Below are 20,907 nucleotides of genomic sequence, written 5' to 3'. Positions count from 1 at the left end.
ATTATGAAAAATGGGCATCTTAGGATGGATGAAATATGGCAATTTTGCTATTTACTTAAGCAGAAATATAAATTGCGATATATTTAATTCATAGATTGTTCATGAATTATTTGCTCATGTGGGCCATCTATGCCAAATGTTCCATCCATTTATACGGTTAATCAAAAGTTGACTTGTACCAGTTTATCTGGGATAATGGAATCTTGCTATAAGAATTAAAGAAACGCAATACCAGTCCTTGCTGTCTCTTCTAGTGCTCTGATTATGAGTTCGAAATATCTTTAAAGCCTGGGGGTTTACCAGCTAAATCCAGACATGTGCTTTCAATAGAAGCGGCAGTTAAACCATATCTGTTCCTCTAGATATTTGCTCTTGGCAGGCAGTGTTTGTCTTGTCCAGATTGGGATGAAGCCAGTGCATCTCAGCCCAAACCTCTACCTCACTTGTGCTGAGAAAGCAAAGAAATGTAGCATCTGGGTTAGATGAAAAAGTGAGACTACAGATCTGAATCCATTCACACAATAGTGATCCAACAGAACTAAATGCAGGGTCACAGGATCGAATCAGAATGGAAGGTGCATACGATTGAAAGCCTCAGGAGGAGTTCCAGATAGTCAGAAGTGACCTGCCAGGGTTACATAGCAAGGATTCATGGCTAAAACTCAGGTCAAGAGGCTATGCAGAAAACAAGGAAACATTGACTCACTTGCTTCTCCCCTCATGCAGTTCTCCTGCAATATATGTATTTTGTGAAGATTTTTAAAAAAGTTTTCCTCTATAATATGCCACTCTCACCCCATTTTTTTCTGCTTTGAAAATGTAAAAGGCTCCTTTAAATAGAACCTGCTTTGTCAACTCCAGCATAGACAAAGGATTAAATTAAAGAAACAGCCAGCTGCTTTTCAATAGTTAAGAGTGGGGAAGGAATGAGCTAGAAAATTATGTCTGCTTTAAGCCTGCATAGTGTCTCTTAGGTTCCTCCTTCATTATTTTATTGTCTTCGTTTGGGCTGGGGTACCAGGTTGTCACTCTTCAACCCCCAGTGATCTTCAGATCTTATGAGAAAAAGGGAGCAGTGAACAAACTGAATTCTCTTTAAGTTCCTACAAATGATCCACCTCCCACTCACTATCTCCCAGACACAGGCATACAAATTCAGTTTCAGGCAACCTTTTGGTTTTGCTTTTCAACTTTGAGATATGACCTTTGCCAGTGTCCCATTGATGTAACCATAGAAATGATCAAAAAAGGGTGGGACAAGGTGGCTCGCTCTTGCCTGCCGTGCCAGAGATCCGGGCTCGACTCCCCGTGCCTTCCCATGCCAAAAAAAAGAACATAAAAGGGTCAAAGCAACTGAAAATGAAAGCAATCGACCCTTTTCATTATTTCCTGGAAGGAAATAATTCCCTGCCACGGCCCATGATTTAGAATAAGAACCTAATTCACATGTAGACTTCTGGAAAAGGAACTTGGTCAGACTCTCCTTACTACTTGGTCCCCACCAATGCCCCTCCCACCCTTGGATTCCTCCTCCAAATCAGACATCAGAACTTCCCTTTCTATAGACATTTCACAAATTACAACTGCTAGCCTCACAAGATGGAATAAGGTGGAGAGAAAGAATGATGGAGAAGAGATAGCAACAATAGACAGGATAGTGGTAGAGAGAGGGAAGGCCTTGAGGGTTGTCGAATTATCTGGCTAATGCACCTTGTCACTGTTAGAAAACAGGCAAAGAGAGCAAGAGAAACTTTTACCTTCATCTGGGCAGCACTAAACAAACAGGTGTTAGAGGAAGAATTTCTTTTGAGACTATGAAAATCAACTTGCCCTCGAGTTTCAGATTTGAGAGGGGAAATTCTATGCTATACAAGTAGACTTCATGAGGGTTCAAAGGAAAGCAAAGCACTTTGTTGTTGACAAGCTCTTGATCTGAATGGAGTTTTTCTTGTTGAAAAAAAGAAAAAGAGAAAGAAAAATGGCAGGATGGGGCCTGTAAGTGTGAAGAGCAAAACTATAATTCTAATAATAAAACTGAGTGCTCCTCAAGGTCCTACTCCCGGAAATAGAAGAGTAATTTAGAATATATCTCTTTTACGCTTCAAATCTGATAGATGTAATATGATAAAATGACAATGAAATATGAGATGAAAAAGAGTTCTAGCAGAGAAGAAAGATGAATGTGGTCAAATCAAAACTCTGGAAAAGCTTAAAATTCATATTAGAGATAGTTCAGAGTAGAATCACTATGGAAGGATGAAAAAATGAAGAGAGGAATGACTGCACAAAGAATGAAGATTTAATTTATGTATAATTGTTTTCTCTACAAAAGAACTTTTTAAATGGAAAAGCAGCAATGGTAAAAGTTACTTAATAAAACATTTTTAAAAAGCCAAAACATATCCAAATATGGAGAAGAAAAATGTCACGCCACAGTCTAGAAAATAAATGAAGAGAGATTCCACTTAATACGTGCTACACGATTTCTTTTTTGTTTTATGGGTTTTTAAAAAGGTCTTGCAAATACCTGTCCCGAGAAAAACTGTAAGTTAAAAAAAAAAAAAACCTACAAAATCAGGATTGCATCATTTTTCTTTACAATGCTGATGACCAGAAAGCAGTGGAGAAATTTCAGCACAGATTTGAGAAAAAAGGAATTTTGATTCCCAAACTTGGTTGTCTTAGTTTGGCTTCTCCCATAAGCAGACTCTGGGCCCAAATCCTGAGTGCAAGTAGTTTATTTGGGGGAAGTAGGCAACACTAAGAGGTGAGTGGGAAGTAACAGCAGAAGGCAGGGGAAGGCAGGGCAAGGAGTGGGCAAATTGTGAATTATTAACTAGAGTTAGTTCAATAGGAAGCTTTGGGAAACTACACAAACTCACGTGCTTCAGAATTACCCCATTTTATTGGTTGCAAGCTATTCCCTGAAATTAATTCTCCAGTGCTTCTAAGCTACTGCAGAGGCCAAGACAGAATAATTCCCTGGTTTTGGGAAAAGCCCTCAAGCGCAGAGATGCAGATCCTGGCAGATGGAAGGTGTCTGGAACATGCTAGAATTGCACGATCTAAGGGATATGGGTGGGCACTGAGGCAAACGTGGCACTGGCCACGGTATCTTTCACAAGTCATTTTACGCTATTGAAAGATTCAGAGTACATACCACTCAAGCACAATTTCTGAAATATTTACTCAAACTATACTCTAGCGATCCATGTGATGAGCTATCTGTTAAAATGCAAGAAAGGAGAAATAGCAGTCAGCACATAGAGATGTATCTAAATACCAGTATTTGTGGTGACCCCTTTAAACCCAAAAGAAAAGAAGTGATTTTAAAAGAAAATATGTAAGTATTAAAAACACAGTACATTAATAGTTCCGAATTCTTACTAATTATTTACAGATTATGTTTATTATTACAGAGAAGAGAGCAGAAGGGTATCAAAACTAAAATTACATTAAATTTCTCATTTTACATAAAAGGGAATTAAAAAGTTATAGTGCATTTCAAGTGTAAATGCAAATGAAAACTATAAACATTAAAGCAGAAAAAAGTATTATTGTCATATTTAAATAAAAACCGAAACAAAATCATACTGACTGGGTTGCAGGTGACAGAAACCAATTCTAGGTAGTATTCACGTGAAATGAAATTTGTTTTCTTGATAGTGGGCAAGAGTGCCATGAGACCTTCCAGCACAGAAGAGGACTCCAGTGTCAAATCTCTTTAGGACTCTCAAGCCTTCCCTTGATTGCTTTATCTATTTCTTCATACTTATATCCTCTGCTTTCCCTAGCCACATGTCAAAAAACATGGCCACTAAAATCTTCTGATTTCAACATTACATGTCCAAACTCTTGGATAGAAATCTATCTTTTTTCAGTATCTTTTAATTTTCTTCTTCCAAAACTTCCAAGGAAGTTATGACTTTTATCAACTTCAGTTGGTTGCCTACCTAGTTCTGAACCAACCAGCAGTATAGCAGACATGATTTGGGGAGGGAACTGCTGGCCCAGTGCACGATAGAGACTATTTCCTATGGCAGATACAGCAAATTGATTTCTCTCTCCTACTGAGCCTAGAATCAAAAATCACCACTTAATTCTTCCCAGAAATCACTGATATTGCAAAATATTTTCAATACCTCAGTATTGACTGAGTTGACTTTGTTTTTATTGCTCAAGTTTTATCAAAGTCAATGCATGAATTGTTTCAGCTTGCTTTGTGCCTGCCCCTGGTTAATCTCCTCCTGCTAGGTGACTTTGCTCTTAGGTAGATCAGTTCATCAGCGGCCCATATGACATCTTCAAGGACTTAGCAGCAACCAGTGGGATTTCACTAGTTTGATTTCACTCTGGTTAGCAGGAATACTCAAGTGTTAGCACTAGTGATCCTGGAATAGTACTATACTTTGCAGCGATTTATAAATCAGATTGCATATAAATGCCCCTGAAGTCTTTCAGTTACCTGGTAACTAAGATCTGATAAAAATTCAACTGATGGCATTTTCAGAGGCAGACAATGATAGAGCTCAGAGTGGCTGCACCTCGTGATCAAGGAAGAATTTAAACTACTTTCTATTAGCTTTGGGCAAAGAATAAAGATTCAATCTGTGTATAGCTGTTGTCTCTATAAAAGAAACCAAAACAAATGCTCTTCAAGGCCTGAGTGAGCTGTACTAAATAAATACCCATTACAGAGTATAAATTTCACTTGAAACTGTGAAAGTCAACTTGTCCTTGAGCTTCAGATTTGAGAGAGGGATTCTGCGCTGCCCAAACAGACTTCAGAAGAAGCAATGGTCAACAATCAGGTAAAGGATGTACCCTATGCCTTCCAGATAGTACCCCCTAAATATGCATTAATATATGCGTTAAACAAGAGCTGGAATTTAGCTACCCACAAAGATACTTCTGCTTCCCTTTTTCCTGAGAGTATGGACTGAGCAAGACATCTTACGGAAACTGTCAGCAATGCTTAATAGACTGGGGAAGCTCTCTCTTAAGGATGCTAATGCTAATCCTAATAACGATGGCAATGCAGACTTAAAATGTTTAAGGTGAGAGTTGAAGGGTGAGAAGAATTAAGCCAAATGTAGGGGAAAGGGGAAAAGTGTTCTTGAAAGAGGAAGTCTGATATGGGTAAAGAGCTAGAGGAGGAAACATATAGGCAAATATAGAATAATACTTCAGCTGGAAGAAAAAAGATGATGAGAAATGAGGACCAGAAAAAAAAAAAAGGCACAGGTGTCTCTTGAAGAACTCTGTGAAGAGACTTCTGTTTGACTACCCAATATTTATTATCCGATCTTACTATACAACAAGAATTTATTGAGAGCAGCTGTAAGCCCAGCTTTAAAAAGGAAGGAAGGAAGGGGGGCCATGGTGGCTCAATGGCAGAGTTTTTGTATGCCATCCCAGAGACCCGGGTTTGATTCCTGGGTGCCTTCCCAGGCAAAAATAAAAACTAAAAAAAATGAAAAAGAGAAGGGAGGGAGGGAGGAAAAAGCTACGCTCTACCCTTCTACCACCCCTGCAGATAGTCACGGCCATGTGACTAAGTTCTGGCCAAGAAGATATCATGGAAATTATGGGTCAGCTTTTGAAAAGGCTCCACGAGGGTGCTAGATCAATGGGTATCATTACTTGCCCCTTCCCTTCACTTCCTTACAGCTGACTTGGCAAATAGAATCTTGCTGTGGACAAAATGGTAGCATCTCCCAATCTAGGGATTTGAAAGAGGACAGTATTCATCCTCTTTCCTCTAAGCTTCAGCCTTCCTTATCTTCTAAGCCCTCCAGAGTCTTTTGAAATCTGCTTAAATGATTTTATTTCTGAATACTCAATATAACCTGTGGAAAGAGTAAGGTGATTCTGAAAGGAGCTGCCAAATCCCTCTTTGTTCCTTATGTGATTCATGCTGTTTATGGCCTGCAGAAGAGCATGACAGAGTGTAGTGTCATCTATTGACTTTAACTTGGGGATCTATCATTGATAACCAAGAAAATATTTCCCTAGGCTTGGTTGGCTCTTGTAATCTTAGAACCTATAACAAAATGGCTGCTGATTTGAATATTATACAGAAATTAGTATTATAAAAATGCTTATACATGCACATTGTATATTCATTACATTTCCAGTTTTTAAAAAAGTACACATGTGATACGTCTGTATGTGTTCTGTATATATGTATAATATGTTGTGTACATATATTATACATATACATACACACACATACTTTTTTGCCATCAAAATGCTCTCTGATAAGTTTTTGTATGTATGCTATTGCATTGCATACAGATACAAATATAATATAATATAATCATTTGATACATTGATAACTTGTTCTTAGAATGCCTTCTTCACTTGAATTTCAGGATACTATACCCTCCTGATCTCCTCTGACTTTACAAGTTATATTCATAAATCTCGTTTGCTATATTTTTCTTCTCTTTCTTAACTCTGAATATTGGAATTTCCTAGGCTCAGTTCTCACACCTGTTCTTTTTACTACCTAGGTTCATTTCCATGGGAAATGTTACCTATATATTGAAGACTCCCAAGTATATATATTCGGCCCCACCTTTGAGCTTTGACCTGTTTTTCCAATAGTTTACAATATATTGCCCTCTCGATATATAATAAGCACCTCAAACTTAGAAGATCCAAAATATAAGTCAACCTCTGTGTCTCCACCTCTCAGTAACTGGCATTACCCTTTATCCAGCTGCTCAGCCTTACTTCCAGGATTCATCCTTGATTTCTCTCTTGTTTTATACACTCCACATCTACCAAAACTCCAGTAACAAACCTTGTTACCTCACTACTTCTGATACTAACATCAAAATCCAAGCTACTATCATCTCATGCCTGGACTATCTCAGTTGCTTTCTGACTGGTTTTCCTGCTTCTGCTCTTTTATATAAGTGTCTGGGTGAGAATTTAGTGTAAATCAAATAATAGCACTCTCCTGTTCAAAACCTTACAAAAGTATTCCATAGTCCTTAGCAAAAAGTCCACACTCATAAGCGCTATGAAGTCCTGCCTGTCTCTTTGGTTTCTTATTTGATGACTTTAACCCCTCACTACTACCTAATCCTCCCCAACTCCACTGAGTTTCTTGCTATTCTTGAGCTCCCCAACTGGGTGGAAACCCACCAGCTGTTTCACCCTTGCTGCTGCTTTACTATGGGATGCTCTTCTCCAGATAATCATTGGTCTCTCTCAACGCATACTTTGAATTCTCAGTGACCTTTCCTCAGCACCCTGATTTAAATAGCTCTCTGACTCCTTCTTTTTTTTTACCATTGTTACTGAGCTATGGGCTCATTCTCCCAGGTACACAGAAGCTGGTACCATGCCACCAGGATTTTGAGTAGAGAAAGAGATTTATTGCAAGGTTGACCAACAAGGAGACAGGAGGCAAGCTCAAACCTGTCTTCCTGGTCTAAGAAGTAAGGGAGATTTATAGGATGGAAACAAAGGGAGGTGGGAACAGTGACAGGGATTCAGGTTGGCATATTCAGATCAGTTGTTCGTAGACATATGCCAGCAGGCCACATCTTATCTTCTTTTTGGGAGACTCCCCCTCATTTTATCTGCTCCCAACAACTTTTCATCCCCATAATCTTGGCTTCGAGGAAGGTGATTTTAGTTCTTAGCATCTCAGGGGTCATTTGGGGGACAAGTGTTTCTACACATTTTCTGGTTTCTCACTTATGGCTGGGTTTGGCCTCCCATTTAAGGCTGAATTTGGCTGCCTGTAAAACTACCTCAAACAGAGTTTTAGAAATGTGAGAGGAAGAAATCCTGAAAAGCAGGGTCTGATCTGCTTTTTCTTATTTCGTCAAATGTAATTTGATTGAGATACTTTCATATACCATACAATCCATCCAATGTGCATAAGTGTTCACAGCAGCATCACATATATGTGTGTTCATCACCATGATCATTTATGGAACATTTTTATCACTCCAGAAAAAGAAATAAAAAGAAAACTCCAAACATCTCTACCCCTAATCCCCACCCCCACCACTTATTGAACCCTAGTATTGCATTCTACCCAATTTAAAGACTCACAATAAAGGTAAGACAGTGTAGCATTGACAGAGATAGAGATATAAATTAGCAGAACAGGATAAAACATCCAGAAATGGGGACAAGTGATTTTTGTTTGTTTGTTTGCTATATAGCTATGCAATCATTATCAAAGATCCATAGATGCTACTGGATTACAGCTCTAGAAGAGACTGTACCGATGTTATAAAGGTAAATTTTAAGTGTACTTTATTATTCTTGAACTACAATAAGGTCATTTCGCATGGAGGTTAAACCACAGATAATGAAATCAGATTGTCTGAGTTCAGTTCCCAATTATATTGTTAACAGTTTTCTAACTATAGACAAGCAATTTTACCTATCAAAGCCTTGAGTTCCTCATCTATAAAATGAGGAAATTAACCATAATTACCTTATTGACATGTTGTAGCAAGTCAATGAGTCCATATATATAAAGTACTTAGAAAGGGGCCTGCACATACAAAATACTCAATAAATATCAGATATTCTTATTATTGTGATGTTATAAATGATTTCTATTTCTGAGGAATTGTTTCTTACTACTTTGAAGGCTGTGTTAACATTAAAGCTATCTATTGTTCTTTCTAAATTGTATCTGTTGTTACCATGATATTTGATTTTAGAGTTTAACCATCCCGTTCTCCCAGATTGGCAACTCTTCTTGTGAAAAATATTGTTCCCAATCTTCATAGCTGTATTTTATTCCTTGCCAGATTAACATTCCATCTTTATAAACTGGAACAATTAATCCTAATCATAGATAGCATCTATACAGCCAGTAACTCACTTCTGAAATTCTCTCTTAATAACATCATTATATTCAACTGGTAAAACAGATTAAAGAAAAAAAAGCTTTTCCTCCCTCCCACCCTCCCTCTTCCTTCCTTCCTTCATGTTTTTTAACTTATTATGTTCTCTAGATTTGAACTTTGAAAAATTTATATTTTGCAAATCAAGATTGCCTGAATTTGCTATGCCTGTAAATCATTCTTTCAGTCAATTCTTGTTATTCTCAGTAGTTACTTTCTATAATGTTGCAGTGAACACTGAAACTAATGAATACTGAACCATGGCTTCTAAGGGAAATACAGGGGAAGGTTCCTGTGAGCCTCCAGTCACAGCATTTTCATCAAATGATCCATACATAAGTGGGTTTAAAGAAACCTTATTTAGTTGATATTGTTGATTCATTAGTATTGAATTTATGGTCAACGACCCTCCAACTCATTCCTGAACAAAGATGCACCCATATATCTTCTCTGTACGGCACATTGTAGCCATCTTGTGCTTAAAAGCACTGGGCAGCACTTCAGCACTACATTTGGGGGCCATTTTAAACCACAAATCAACAACAAAAAGCACAAACGTGAAAAATGTGGTGCTAAATATACTGTGAAAAAGACACTTGTTTACAGTTTGAAACTAGAAGGCAGAACATCACCTTATTCAGTCTCAGTTGCGAACATGCATGTTGGATGACTCAGATTTGCTGCCACTCTCCCATGTCTGCAAAAGACTACAGGAGGGTAGGTATTGAATTTTGGTTCACATATAAATTATGGCAAGTGGGCAAATTGACCAACACAGAATCCAGTGTACTTGCTTTTGGTGAAGTATGAGTGCAGTTGTTACTCAGTTTGTGTTCTATATGCTGGCTGTGAAATAGCTAACCAATAAAACTTAAATCCCTAAACTGATGCATCCAGCAACGCCCCCCTTAACTGGGATCCTTTCCTGTCCAAGATGCTTATGCTAAGAAAGAAGGAAAGTTGGTCATCGAAGACACTTTAAGTGAAGACACTTAAGTATTAACTTCGCTTAAGGCTACATTAATGACTATCAAGATTATTTTTGATAGTGAACTTGCAATATGTTTAACCAGAATAGAGAACATTTTCAAAAGATTGTTCTTATTTGTATTTCTTGATCAGTAATTGACTAGGCTTCATAAAGGCTTTCTTCCCAATCTATGAGTATTTAGAAGCTGTCCAGCTAGGCCTTATAAAGTGTGTTATCTCTTCTTGTCACAGAAACATCATTTGGTCCATATTCATAAAAACATCTTTCCCCTTTAGAAATTGTGTGGGTTGAAAAATTCTCCATGCTATCAAGTTCCTCAAGACTAATAAATGTTACCTGTATCAACTCTTCTAATTATCTCTAAGATTTTAGATTTTAGAGCCAACTATTTCATTAATTTACCATCTGCCAAAGAATGTTTTTGGCAGGGTGCAGTAGAGAAATAGGCAATGAGGATGAAAACTTGACTAATTAAATACTAAACCACTGTATAAAAATGGCACCATGGCATTTTGCTTAACTAACCTGAATTTGCATTTGGTAATTCTAGGTCCACAGTCATTTTAAGTGTTTACCACGCTTCATCCACTGACCATGCCATCCATGCCAGGGAAATCAGTAAAGAAAAGGGGAAAGCTTTCTATGGCAGATGCTGTTCAACTCCTTAAGGTAATAGTTTGTGTATAAATAATTTTAATGTTAGCATATTAAAAAGAACAAATTAGCAAAGAAAGCTCAAAACAAAAGATTAATTTTAAAAAATCCCTTTACATTTGCTGCAGAAATAATGTCTACATTGAGGCCTAGGGTGTTTTTTGTGAGTCTTATAAATTATCCACTATCCATCACACAAGGAAGGTTGGCATATGAATTCTGGACTTCTCAAGTCATTTTAGAAAGCTCATGGAATGGATAAACTGCTTCCAAGAGAAGTCCTAAGGAGGATATTTAGACACTGAAGTGTCCCAATTCTTTCCATGCCATGAAGGTGCCATGCTACCATTTTATTGGCATACTGATGTGAAAGCATGCTGTGCTCGTTTGAAATGATGTATGTCCCCTAGAAAAGCCATGTTTTAACCAAAATCCCATTTCATAAAGGTAGAATAATCCCTTTTCAATACTGTATGTTTGAAACTGTAATCAGATCATCTCCATGGATGATATGATTTAGTCAAGAGTGGTTGTTAAACTGGATTAGATGACAACATGTCTCCACCCATTTGGGCGGGTCTTGAGAAGTTTCTGTAGTCCTATAAAAGAGGAAACATTTAGAAGAATGGGAGATTCAGAGAGAGCAGAGCAGAACAACATAGCCATGAGAAGCAGAGTCCACCAGCCAGTGACCTTTGTAGATGAAGGAGGAAAATGCCTCCCAGGGAGCTTCATGAAACAGGAAGCCAGAGGAAGAAGCTAACAGATGACCCTGTGTTCACTATGTACCCTTCCAGATGAGAGAGGAACCCTGACCGTGTTCACTATGTGCCCTTCCAGCCAAGGGAGAAACTCTGACTGTGTTCGCCATGTGCCCTTCCACTTGAGAGAGAAACCGTGAACTTCATCAGCCTTCTTGAACCAAGGTATCTTTCCCTGAATGCCTTAGATTGGACATTTCTATAGACTTGTTTTAATTGGGACATTTCTCGGCTTTAGAACTGTAAACTAGTAACTTATTAAATTCCCCTATTTAAAAGCCATTCTGTTTCTGGTATATTGCATTCTGGCAGCTAGCAAACTAGAACATATGCCTAGGGCGTTATCCTGAAAAGCCTGGTACTATTTTTACACTCAATCCTGGGGATGCTAGCGCACCTGTTCTTATGGTGGGTGCTCCAGAAATGTCCATCTTTGAAGTAAGGTGCTAGATTTCAACCCCAACTCGGTGACTCACTATCTAGCCATGAGGAAATTACTTAACCTTTCCTATATGCCTCAGAGTCTGCATCTGTACACTAGAGATGATAATAGCACCTAGTTTAGTGGATTTTTATGAGGATTAAATGAGTTAATATAGGTGAAGCATTTACAACGACTGGCACATAATAAACCCTTAATGTTACCTATATTTAAAATTATTTGTATGATTTGACATAGAGATTTTATTCAAAAAAAACTTCTTAAAAGCAAATATGGATGCATAAAGATATAATTGTGACATTTATAACGGCATAATTGTGAAAGCAATTATGAGCCCCAAATATAAGAGAAATAACAAGAAAAGGACTACATAAAAGACCATATGACCATCAAAACGAATATTAAAGGAAGGACAAAAAGATTAGTAGCCAGCAAATTCCAATTTTATAATGTTAGATAAAGAATAAAAACATAGTATAAAATTGTTTGGAAATATGATTTCAGTTATGTAAACCGACAAGTAAAGAGTCAGAGAAATATAAACAATGTTAAAAGACAGAGCTTATCAGATTTATGCATGTTATTTTTGTTTATGTCATTTTTTTCCAAAACAAACACGGTCCTATACTAATAAAAGTAATACATGTTAGTTTTAAAGTAAGTTATTTGCATGAATGAAGGAAGACATTCATTCAGGAGGAAAGTAAATATCAAATGGGGAAGCTGGAAGGGTTCTTAATAATCAACTATTCTCACCTCTTTCCAGAGTGACTCGTACAGTCAATTAGAGTGGGAGCACAGATGTTAAATTTCTATTGCAGTCTAACTTGTTACAATGAATGAGTTTTTGCTGCGATACTATCTTATGCATATATGATTAAGAAAAATATGACACGATCCTTTTAGAAATCGAAAATTCTCTTCTTTGGCACTATATGGGAATATACAGGAAAAATCATTATCATAAGGGCTGTAGAAAAGTGTTAATATTTTCGAGGGAAAGGGTTTAATCAAGAGAGAAAACATTTTTTTCTTTCTGTTTTTTTTTTTTTGACATGGGCAGCTTCCGGGAACCGAACCCGGGTCTCCAGCATGGCAGGCGAGAACTCTGCCTGCTGAGCCATCGTGGCCCGAGAGAAAACATTTTTAGTTAGGGAACTATAAAATGCTGAGTAATATTTTGATGTTGGTGTATCTCGTCAATATTGCACAACACTCATTAGCTGGTGAGAGGGGTTGAGGTTAGAGTCACAAGCCAATTAGGCAGGATTCTGAGAGGTGACACTTCAGAAGAAAATAGTAATATAATGCATTTGGATTTATAAACTTGCTCTAAAAGGTATGACTATCAATCTTTTTGTATTGTTTTAATTCTCTTTTTTTTCAGCCTTTCTTTACTACGAGGGCTCATTGCAGAAAATTATTTTCTAGTCTTAATCCCAGAAGCAGTTTACCTCGCTTTAGCAACTGTTTTCTTTTTCTGTATACATGCTATAAATCACAGAACAGGTCATGCTGATTTCATCAGGATGGTTACTAGAAAACACAATGTGCAACTCACAGCTGACCTCCAGCTTCAAATGTAGCTTTTAGCATGGACACTGCAGCTGTGACTGAATCTTGTTTTCCTGTCTTTATTTTTGTCTCTAATTTAGGTTTGATCTATCTTGCTCTATATAATATTTCTTTGTAAGTTCACATTAAATGATTTCTAGAAGATAGTGAGGTATACATTAGCTGTTACTGTTGTAATTATTATTACACTAGGAGTTATTCCTGCCATTTTATTTTGTTTAATATTTATTGCACTTTTTAAAAAATGCTGCCCTATTTTCCAATAGATAAGATGGATTTTGTTTTTTAATATTTTTATTGAGATATCTTTACACATATACAGTCCACCCAGAGTTTACAATACTTGACTCACAGTATCACCACATAGTGGTGTATTCATCACCATGATCATTTTTAGAGCATTTACATCACTCCAGAAAAAGAAATAAAAAGAAAAAAGAAAAAACTCATACACCCCATACCCCTTACTCCTCCTTCTCATTGAAGGTATTTCCATCTACCCAATTTTTTTTTACTCCTTACCCCCTTATTTATTTATTGTCCTTATTTATTTTTACTCATCTGTCCATACCCCAGATAAAGGGTGAGTCAGCCACTAGGTTTTCACAATCCCATGGTCACATTGTAAAAGCTATACAATTATAACATCATCTTCTAGAATCAAGGCTTTTGGAACACAGTTCAACAATTCCAGGTACCTCCCTCTAGCAACTCCAATACACCAGAAGCTAAAAATGAATATCTGTATTGAATATGCATAAGACTAACGTCCAGGATAACCTCTCAACTGTGTTTGAAATTTCTCAGCCACTGAAGCTTTATTTTGTCTCATTTCTCTCTTCCCCCTTTTGGTCAAGAAGACTTTCTCAATCCTATCATAACAGGTCCCAGTTCATCCCTGGTAGTCATGTCCCATGTTGCCAGAGAGATTTATACCCCCGGGGGAGTCTTGTCCCATGTAGTGCAGAGGGCAGGGAGCTCACCTGCGGAACTGGTTTAGAGAGGCCACATCTGAGCAACAAAAGAGGTTTCCTCGAGGTGACTCTTAAGCATAATTATAAGTAAGCTTGGCCTCTCTTTTGCAGGAATAAGTTCCATAGAGGCAAGCCCCAACACTGAGGGCTCAGCTTATTGAATTGGTTGCCCCACCACTTGTGAGAATATCAGGAATTTCCAAGATGAGGAAGTTTAAAATATTTCCTCCTTTCTCTCAGTCTCCCAAGGGGACTTTGCAAATACTTTTTTTATTCTCTGCCAAAATTACTCTGGGACATATTGGGACATCACACTAACCTGTACAAACCAACACAATCTCACTCTCTGTTCAAAATTCCATGTAACTATGGTATTTGAATAAAATGACCGTACAAGTTAAATTAGATAATGTGTAACCCAAAGTATAAATTTTGTATGAAATAAACTGCTTTTCCTTTGTTCTCCCACAGAAGTTGAATTTTTTAAACATAGACCATATCATCCTCTACCCTGTATTCTGATTTACCATAGTCCTATTCAGATCAGCATCATTCATATCTCTAGTCAAAAGCTGATAACATTTTCAGCTTTTTAAACAATTGCTGTTATGGGGTAATGCTGATTTTCATAGCTTCATCTAACTCTGTGTCTCAGGTGTCACACAAATTCCCGAAGTTTCAGGGAATGACTAGTTTATATACAAAGAACTAAGTATCTCAGAATTTAGAAATAACAGTTACAACTCTGGATTAAATGTGACTGCTATAAGAGTTTATAATCTGGGATTCTTTATGATAGGCTCCAACCTGATAACCATGCTCTCGACTTCAGTTCTTTGAGTTTGCATATTGTAGTTAGTCCCTATGATTGAGGCATGATAATATTCATCTTTTTGTTTCTGACATTTCATTCAACATACTGTTGCCAAGGTTCATTCACCTAGTTGCATCCTCACAGCTTCATTTCTTCTTGCAGCCCCTCAATGGTCCATTATATGTGCATACCACTGTTCCCCGTTCCATTCCTCAAATGTTGTACCCTTAGGCAACCTCCATCCATTGTGAATTGTGAAGACTGCTGCCATAAGTACCAATGTGCAAATGTCCATTCCTGTCTCTGCTCTCAGTTCCTCCAGGTATATACCTAGCAATGGGGTTACAGGGTCGTATGGCAACCCCACCCTTAGCCTCCTGTGGAACCACCACACTGCCCTTTGTAGGGGCTGCACCTCACAGCTTCCCTACCAACAGTGAATAAGTACATCTCTGTCTCCACATTTTCTCCAGCACTTGTTTCTCTCTGTTCATTTTTAAACAGTTATATTTGCAAATCAGACAATCCAAGCAAAGTAAAAAATCAATGACTCCTGGTATCATCACATAGCCATACCTTTACCACAACAACTATATGAAGACATTTCCTTTTCTTCCATATAGAATCCCAAACCCCTTTCCCTGCCTGTTGACATTTAGTTTTGGCATAATGTCTTTGTTACATTTAGTTGAAGCATATTACAATGGTACTGTTAGCAACAGGCTCTAGCTTGCATTGGTTGTACGTTTTTCCATGTAACGTCTATTTTCAACACCCTGCAATACTGGCATTCCTTTGTCCTTCCTCCTGCAAAAACATTTTTTAATTTGTACATTTAATCACCATCATTGTATGCTCTAGGGATTCCTAAATTATACCGTCTGTCTTTATTCTCTATCCTACCTTCTGATTTCATACGTCCCCCCAGCCCTTTTCTCTCAACCATACTCACATTCAGTTTCATTTAGTGTACTTACATTTTGTGCTACAATCAGGTAGTACTGTGCTATCCATATCTGAATTCTTACAATCAGTGTTGTTGCACAATCTGTATTCCTTCAACACCAATCACCCAATCTCTACCCTATTTCTATCTCCTGATAACCTATGTTCTTAACTGAAATTCTCCAAGTTCACTTATTAATGTTATGTCATATCAGTGAGACCATACAGTATTTGTCCTTTTGTTTCTGGCTAATCTCATTCAGCATAATGTCCTCAAGGTCCATCCATGTTGTTACATGCTTCATTACTTTTTTGTGTCTTATAGTTATGTAATATTCCATTGTGTGTATATACCACAGCTTGTTACTCATCTGTTGAACATTTGGGCTGTTTCCATTTCTTGGCAACTGTAAATAATGCTGCTATAAACATTGATGTGCAAATGTCCATTTGTGTCCCTGCTCTCATGTCCCCTGAGTAGATACCTAGCAATGGTATTGCTGGATCATATGGCAATTCCATGCTTAGCTTCCTGAGGAATCACCAAACTGCCTTCCACAGTGGTTGTACCATTTTACATTCCCACCAACAATGAATAAGTGTGCCTCTTTCTCCACATCCTCTCTAGCACTTGTTGTTTTCTGTTTTTTTTTTTTGATAATGGCCATTATAGTGAGTGTCAGATGATATCTCATTGTGGTTTTGATTTGCATTTCCCTAATAGCCTGTGAATTTGAGCATCTTTTCATGTGCCTTTTAGGCATTTGTATTTCCTCTTCTGAGAAGTATCTGTTCATGTCTTTTGCCCATTTTTAAATTAGGTTGTTTGTTTTTTTGTTGTTACGTGGGAGAATCTCTTTTATATTTTCAATACTAGACCCTTATCTGATATATGATTTCCAAATATTGTCTCCCACTGCCATTTTGCTTTCTTGGCAGAGTTCTTTGATGCACAAAAGTATTTAATTTTGAGGAGTTACCATTTATCTATTTCTTTCTCCAATGCTTATGTCTGGGGTGTAGGATCTAGGAAACCACCTCTTATTACAAGTTTTATAAGATATTTCCCTACATTTTCTTTTAAAAGTTCTGTGGTCTTAGCTCTAATGTTTAGATCTTTGATCTATTTTGAGTTAAATTTTGTATAGAGTGTGAGATATGGATCCTCTTTCATTCTTTTGCATATGGATATTCAGTTTTCCAAGCACCATTCATTGAAGAGGCTGCTCTGTCCCGGATGAGTTGGCTTGATGGCCTTATCAAAGATCAATTGTCTGTAGATGAGAGGGTCTATATCTGAACACTCTATTAGATTCCCTTGGTCAGTATAGCTATCTTTATGCCAGTACCATGCCATTTTGACCACTGTAGCTTCATAATATGCTTTAAAGTCAGGTAGTGTGAGACCTTCCACTTAATTTTCTCTCTCAAGATTTTTTTTTTTTAGCTATTTGGAGCACTCTGCCCTTCCAAAGATTTGGTTATTGGTTTTTCTATTTCTTCAAAGTAATTCTTTGGGATTTTAATTAATATTTTATTGACTCTATTACTCAATTTGGGTAGAATTGATATCTTCACTATATTTAGTCTTCCAGTCCATGAACATGGTATGCCCTTCCATTTATTTCCATTTTCTGTGATTTCTTTTAGCAATTTCTTGTAGTTTTCTTTGTATATGTTTTTTTGTATCCTTGGTTAAATTTATTCCTAAATATTTTATTCTTTTGATTGCTATTGTAAATGGAATTTTTTTTCTTGATTTCTTCCTCAAATTGCTTGTTAGCAGTGTATAGAAACACTTCTGATTTTGGGGTGTTGATCTTGTACCCTGCCACTTTGCTGTACTCATTTATTAGCTCTAGTAGTTTTGCTGTAGATTTTTCAGGATTTTTGATGTATAGTTTCATATCCCCCAAACAGTGAGCGTTTTACTTCTTCCTTTCCAATTTGGGTGTCTTTTATATCTTTTTCTTGTCTAATTGCTCTCACTAGAACTTCCAGCACAATGTTGAATAGCAATGATGGCATTGTAATTCTTGTCTTGTTCCTGATCTTACCAGGGAAGCATTCAGTCTTTCCCCATTGAGGATGATGTTAGCTGTGGGTTTTTCATATATTCTCTTTATCATGTTGAGGAAGTTCCCTTCTATTCCTATCCTTTGAAATATTTTCATCAAGAAAAAATGTCGAATTTTGTCAAGTGCCTTTTCTGCATCACTTGAGATGATCATGCTTTTCTGCTTTGATTTGTTGATATGGTGTATTATATTAATTGATTTTTTTATGTTGAACTATCCATGTATACCTGGAATAAACCCCACTTGGTCATGGTTTATAATTCTTTTAATGTGCTGCCGGATTTGATTTGCAAGCATTTTGTTGAGGAATTTTACATCTATATTCATTAGAGAGATTGGTCTGTAATTTTCTTTTCTTATATCTTTGTCTGGCTTTGGTGTTAGGGTGGTGTTGGCTTCATAGAATGAGCTAGGTAGCCCTCGCTCTTCAGTTTTTTTCAAGTGTTTGAGCAGGATTGGTACTAATTCTAATTCTTTCTTGAATGCTTGGTAGAATTCACATGTAAAGCCATCTGGTCCTGGACTTTTCTTTTTTGGGAACTTCTTTGTAACTGATTCAGTCTCTTTACTTGTGATTGGTTTGTTGAGGTTGTCTATTTCTTCTCAAGTCATTGTTGGTTGTTCATGCCTTTCTAGGAAGTTGTCTATTTCATCTACATTGTTTAGCATGTAGTTGTTCATATTATCCTCTCACTACCTCCTTTATTTCTGTGGGGTCAGTGTTTATGTCACCTCTTCCATTTCTGATTTTATTTATTTGCATCCTCTCTCTTTATCTTTTTGTCAGCCTAGCTAAGGGTACATTGATTTTATTGATTTTCTCGAAGAACCAATATCTGGTTTTGTTGATTTTCTCTATTGTTTTCATGTTCTGAATTTCATTTATTTCTGCTCTACTCTTTGTTATTTCTTTCCTTTTGTTTACTTTGGGGTTAGTTTGCTGTTCTTTTATTTTTCCAAGTGGACAGTTAAGTCCTCGATTTTTGCTCTTTCTTCTTTTTTGATATAGGCATATAAGGCAATAAATTTCCCTCTTAGCACTGCCTTTGCTGCATCCCATAAAGTTTGATCTGTTGTGCTTTCATTTTCATTTTCCTTATGTCATGGTTTTGATTTGCATTTCCCTAAAGGCTAATGATGTTGACTATCTTTTCATATGCTTATTTTCCATTTGCATATATTCTTTAGAGAAATAGCTATTCAGATCCTTTGTCCATTTTTTAAGTGGATTGTTTGTTTTTTTGTTGTTGAGTTGTAGGATTTCCTTAAATATTCTGGATATTAAACCCTTATCAGATATATGGTTTCCAAATATTGTCTCCCATTCTGTAGGTTGTCTTTATGCTTTCACGATAATGTCCTTTGATGCATAAAAGTTTTTAATTTTGATGATGCTCCAGGATCTGTTTTTTTTTTCTCTAAATACTTTTATACTTTTTCTTTGTCTAATATGCTCTTAAATTTCACCAAAACAAGCCTAGAGTTCTTGTCTACCTTACTTGGCACTCTCTGAGCCTTATTAACTGGAAGAATTATATCATCATTTACTATTTGTTAAATTCCCATAATATCCTCAAATGGATCCTACCCTTTGTTTACTTCTTTTCTATTTTTCTGTGGCAACTGTTGGGTAGATGTTGAATGTTTTCTGTTATCTTTCCTTTTGGGGGCATTTTCCTGTTTAGCTTTTACTGATGTATTCTATAAATGTTTGCTGACCTGATTGTGAGCTTATTTATTTGTTCCTTAGCCTGGCCATTGAGATTCTTTCAACTATATATATTATATCAAATACCTACAATTAACTCTGCTTTATAACTTCTTTTTCCTCTTCATATCCTACTCCATCTGTGAATATTTTAAATTCTTATTCTTTCTTTTCCATCAGGTATACCTCCTTTGTATTTATCTTCCTTACATATTCCCTTAATTACTCAAAAGTCTTGATTTCCCTAGTAACCTAAATTTCGTCTTCTTGACATTATCAGGTATATTGGCTGATAATGTCTACTTTGAGGGATTGATGAAAACCTAGGGCTTGGAAAATACTGCCCTTCCTACTTCCCCCAGTGATAGGGTATAAGTGCCTCCAGACAGAGAAACTCCAAGGCTGTAATCCATGTCTCTTGACCTCCCCAGACATTTCTTGATTTCTCAGAAAACCTTCCAGTACCTCTGACCCAGGATATGCTACAAGCAAAGAGTAGCCACCTTTTGAGGTTATTAAATTCTCTGAGGAGAGGGGAGAAAATGATCTAGACCTTGTAGATGTGTATTGCTATTGCCTGCCAAGCGGTCCAGAGATGCAAACAATGCTCTGTAAGAGATAAAAGGGCACTCCTAGAAAACATTCCTTTGGCTAAGTCACAAATGTGGGATCTGGAGCTCTCCCCTTCAGAGAAGTTTTCCATATACTAGCACTCCTTCACTTTCTCTGTCCCCAAGTTTTTATTCAAACTTTTTATTAGTTTCTGTGGCAGCTCCAAATTCAGGTTGAAGAGAGGAAGTCAGAAGTCTGGAGCTATTTATTTATAAATAAACAGTATATCATTTATATATAAACTTCAAGTATATCGACTTATTTCTCACTCACATCATTTAATATCAGGGCTCTACAGCAATTTTAACTAAAAAAACTATTTTGACGATAAGAAATTAGCATAAACATTGGAGTAGTGAAAATTTCAAGCAACTTTACTGTGTTGAAAGGCTAACTTGGTACAAAAAATATAGATACAGAAAAGCCAAACAACAACATAATAATATATTAATGTTGAACACATATTAA

At 36.8% G+C, this 20,907-nt stretch overlaps 1 long non-coding RNA gene across 3 annotated transcripts in view; it reads left to right on the top strand.

Moving 5' to 3' along the window:
* Positions 1 to 20,907, top strand: part of LOC143669016 (uncharacterized) — a 556,320-nt gene that overhangs the window by 521,530 nt on the left and 13,883 nt on the right. Inside the window, exons 7-9 of one of the 3 annotated variants that reach the window (XR_013168650.1) lie at positions 8,190 to 8,265; positions 10,427 to 10,545; positions 11,328 to 11,456. This is a non-coding gene — a long non-coding RNA (uncharacterized LOC143669016). Of the gene's footprint in view, positions 1 to 8,189; positions 8,266 to 10,426; positions 10,546 to 11,327; positions 12,683 to 20,907 lie in introns of those variants that run through there. The other 2 variants (XR_013168649.1, XR_013168651.1) reach the window with 2 other exon arrangements.

This window comes from Tamandua tetradactyla, chromosome 25 (assembly GCF_023851605.1).
Source record: "Tamandua tetradactyla isolate mTamTet1 chromosome 25, mTamTet1.pri, whole genome shotgun sequence".
NCBI classification, from domain to species: domain Eukaryota; kingdom Metazoa; phylum Chordata; class Mammalia; order Pilosa; family Myrmecophagidae; genus Tamandua; species Tamandua tetradactyla.
This window is presented reverse-complemented; position numbering and strand designations above follow the sequence as displayed.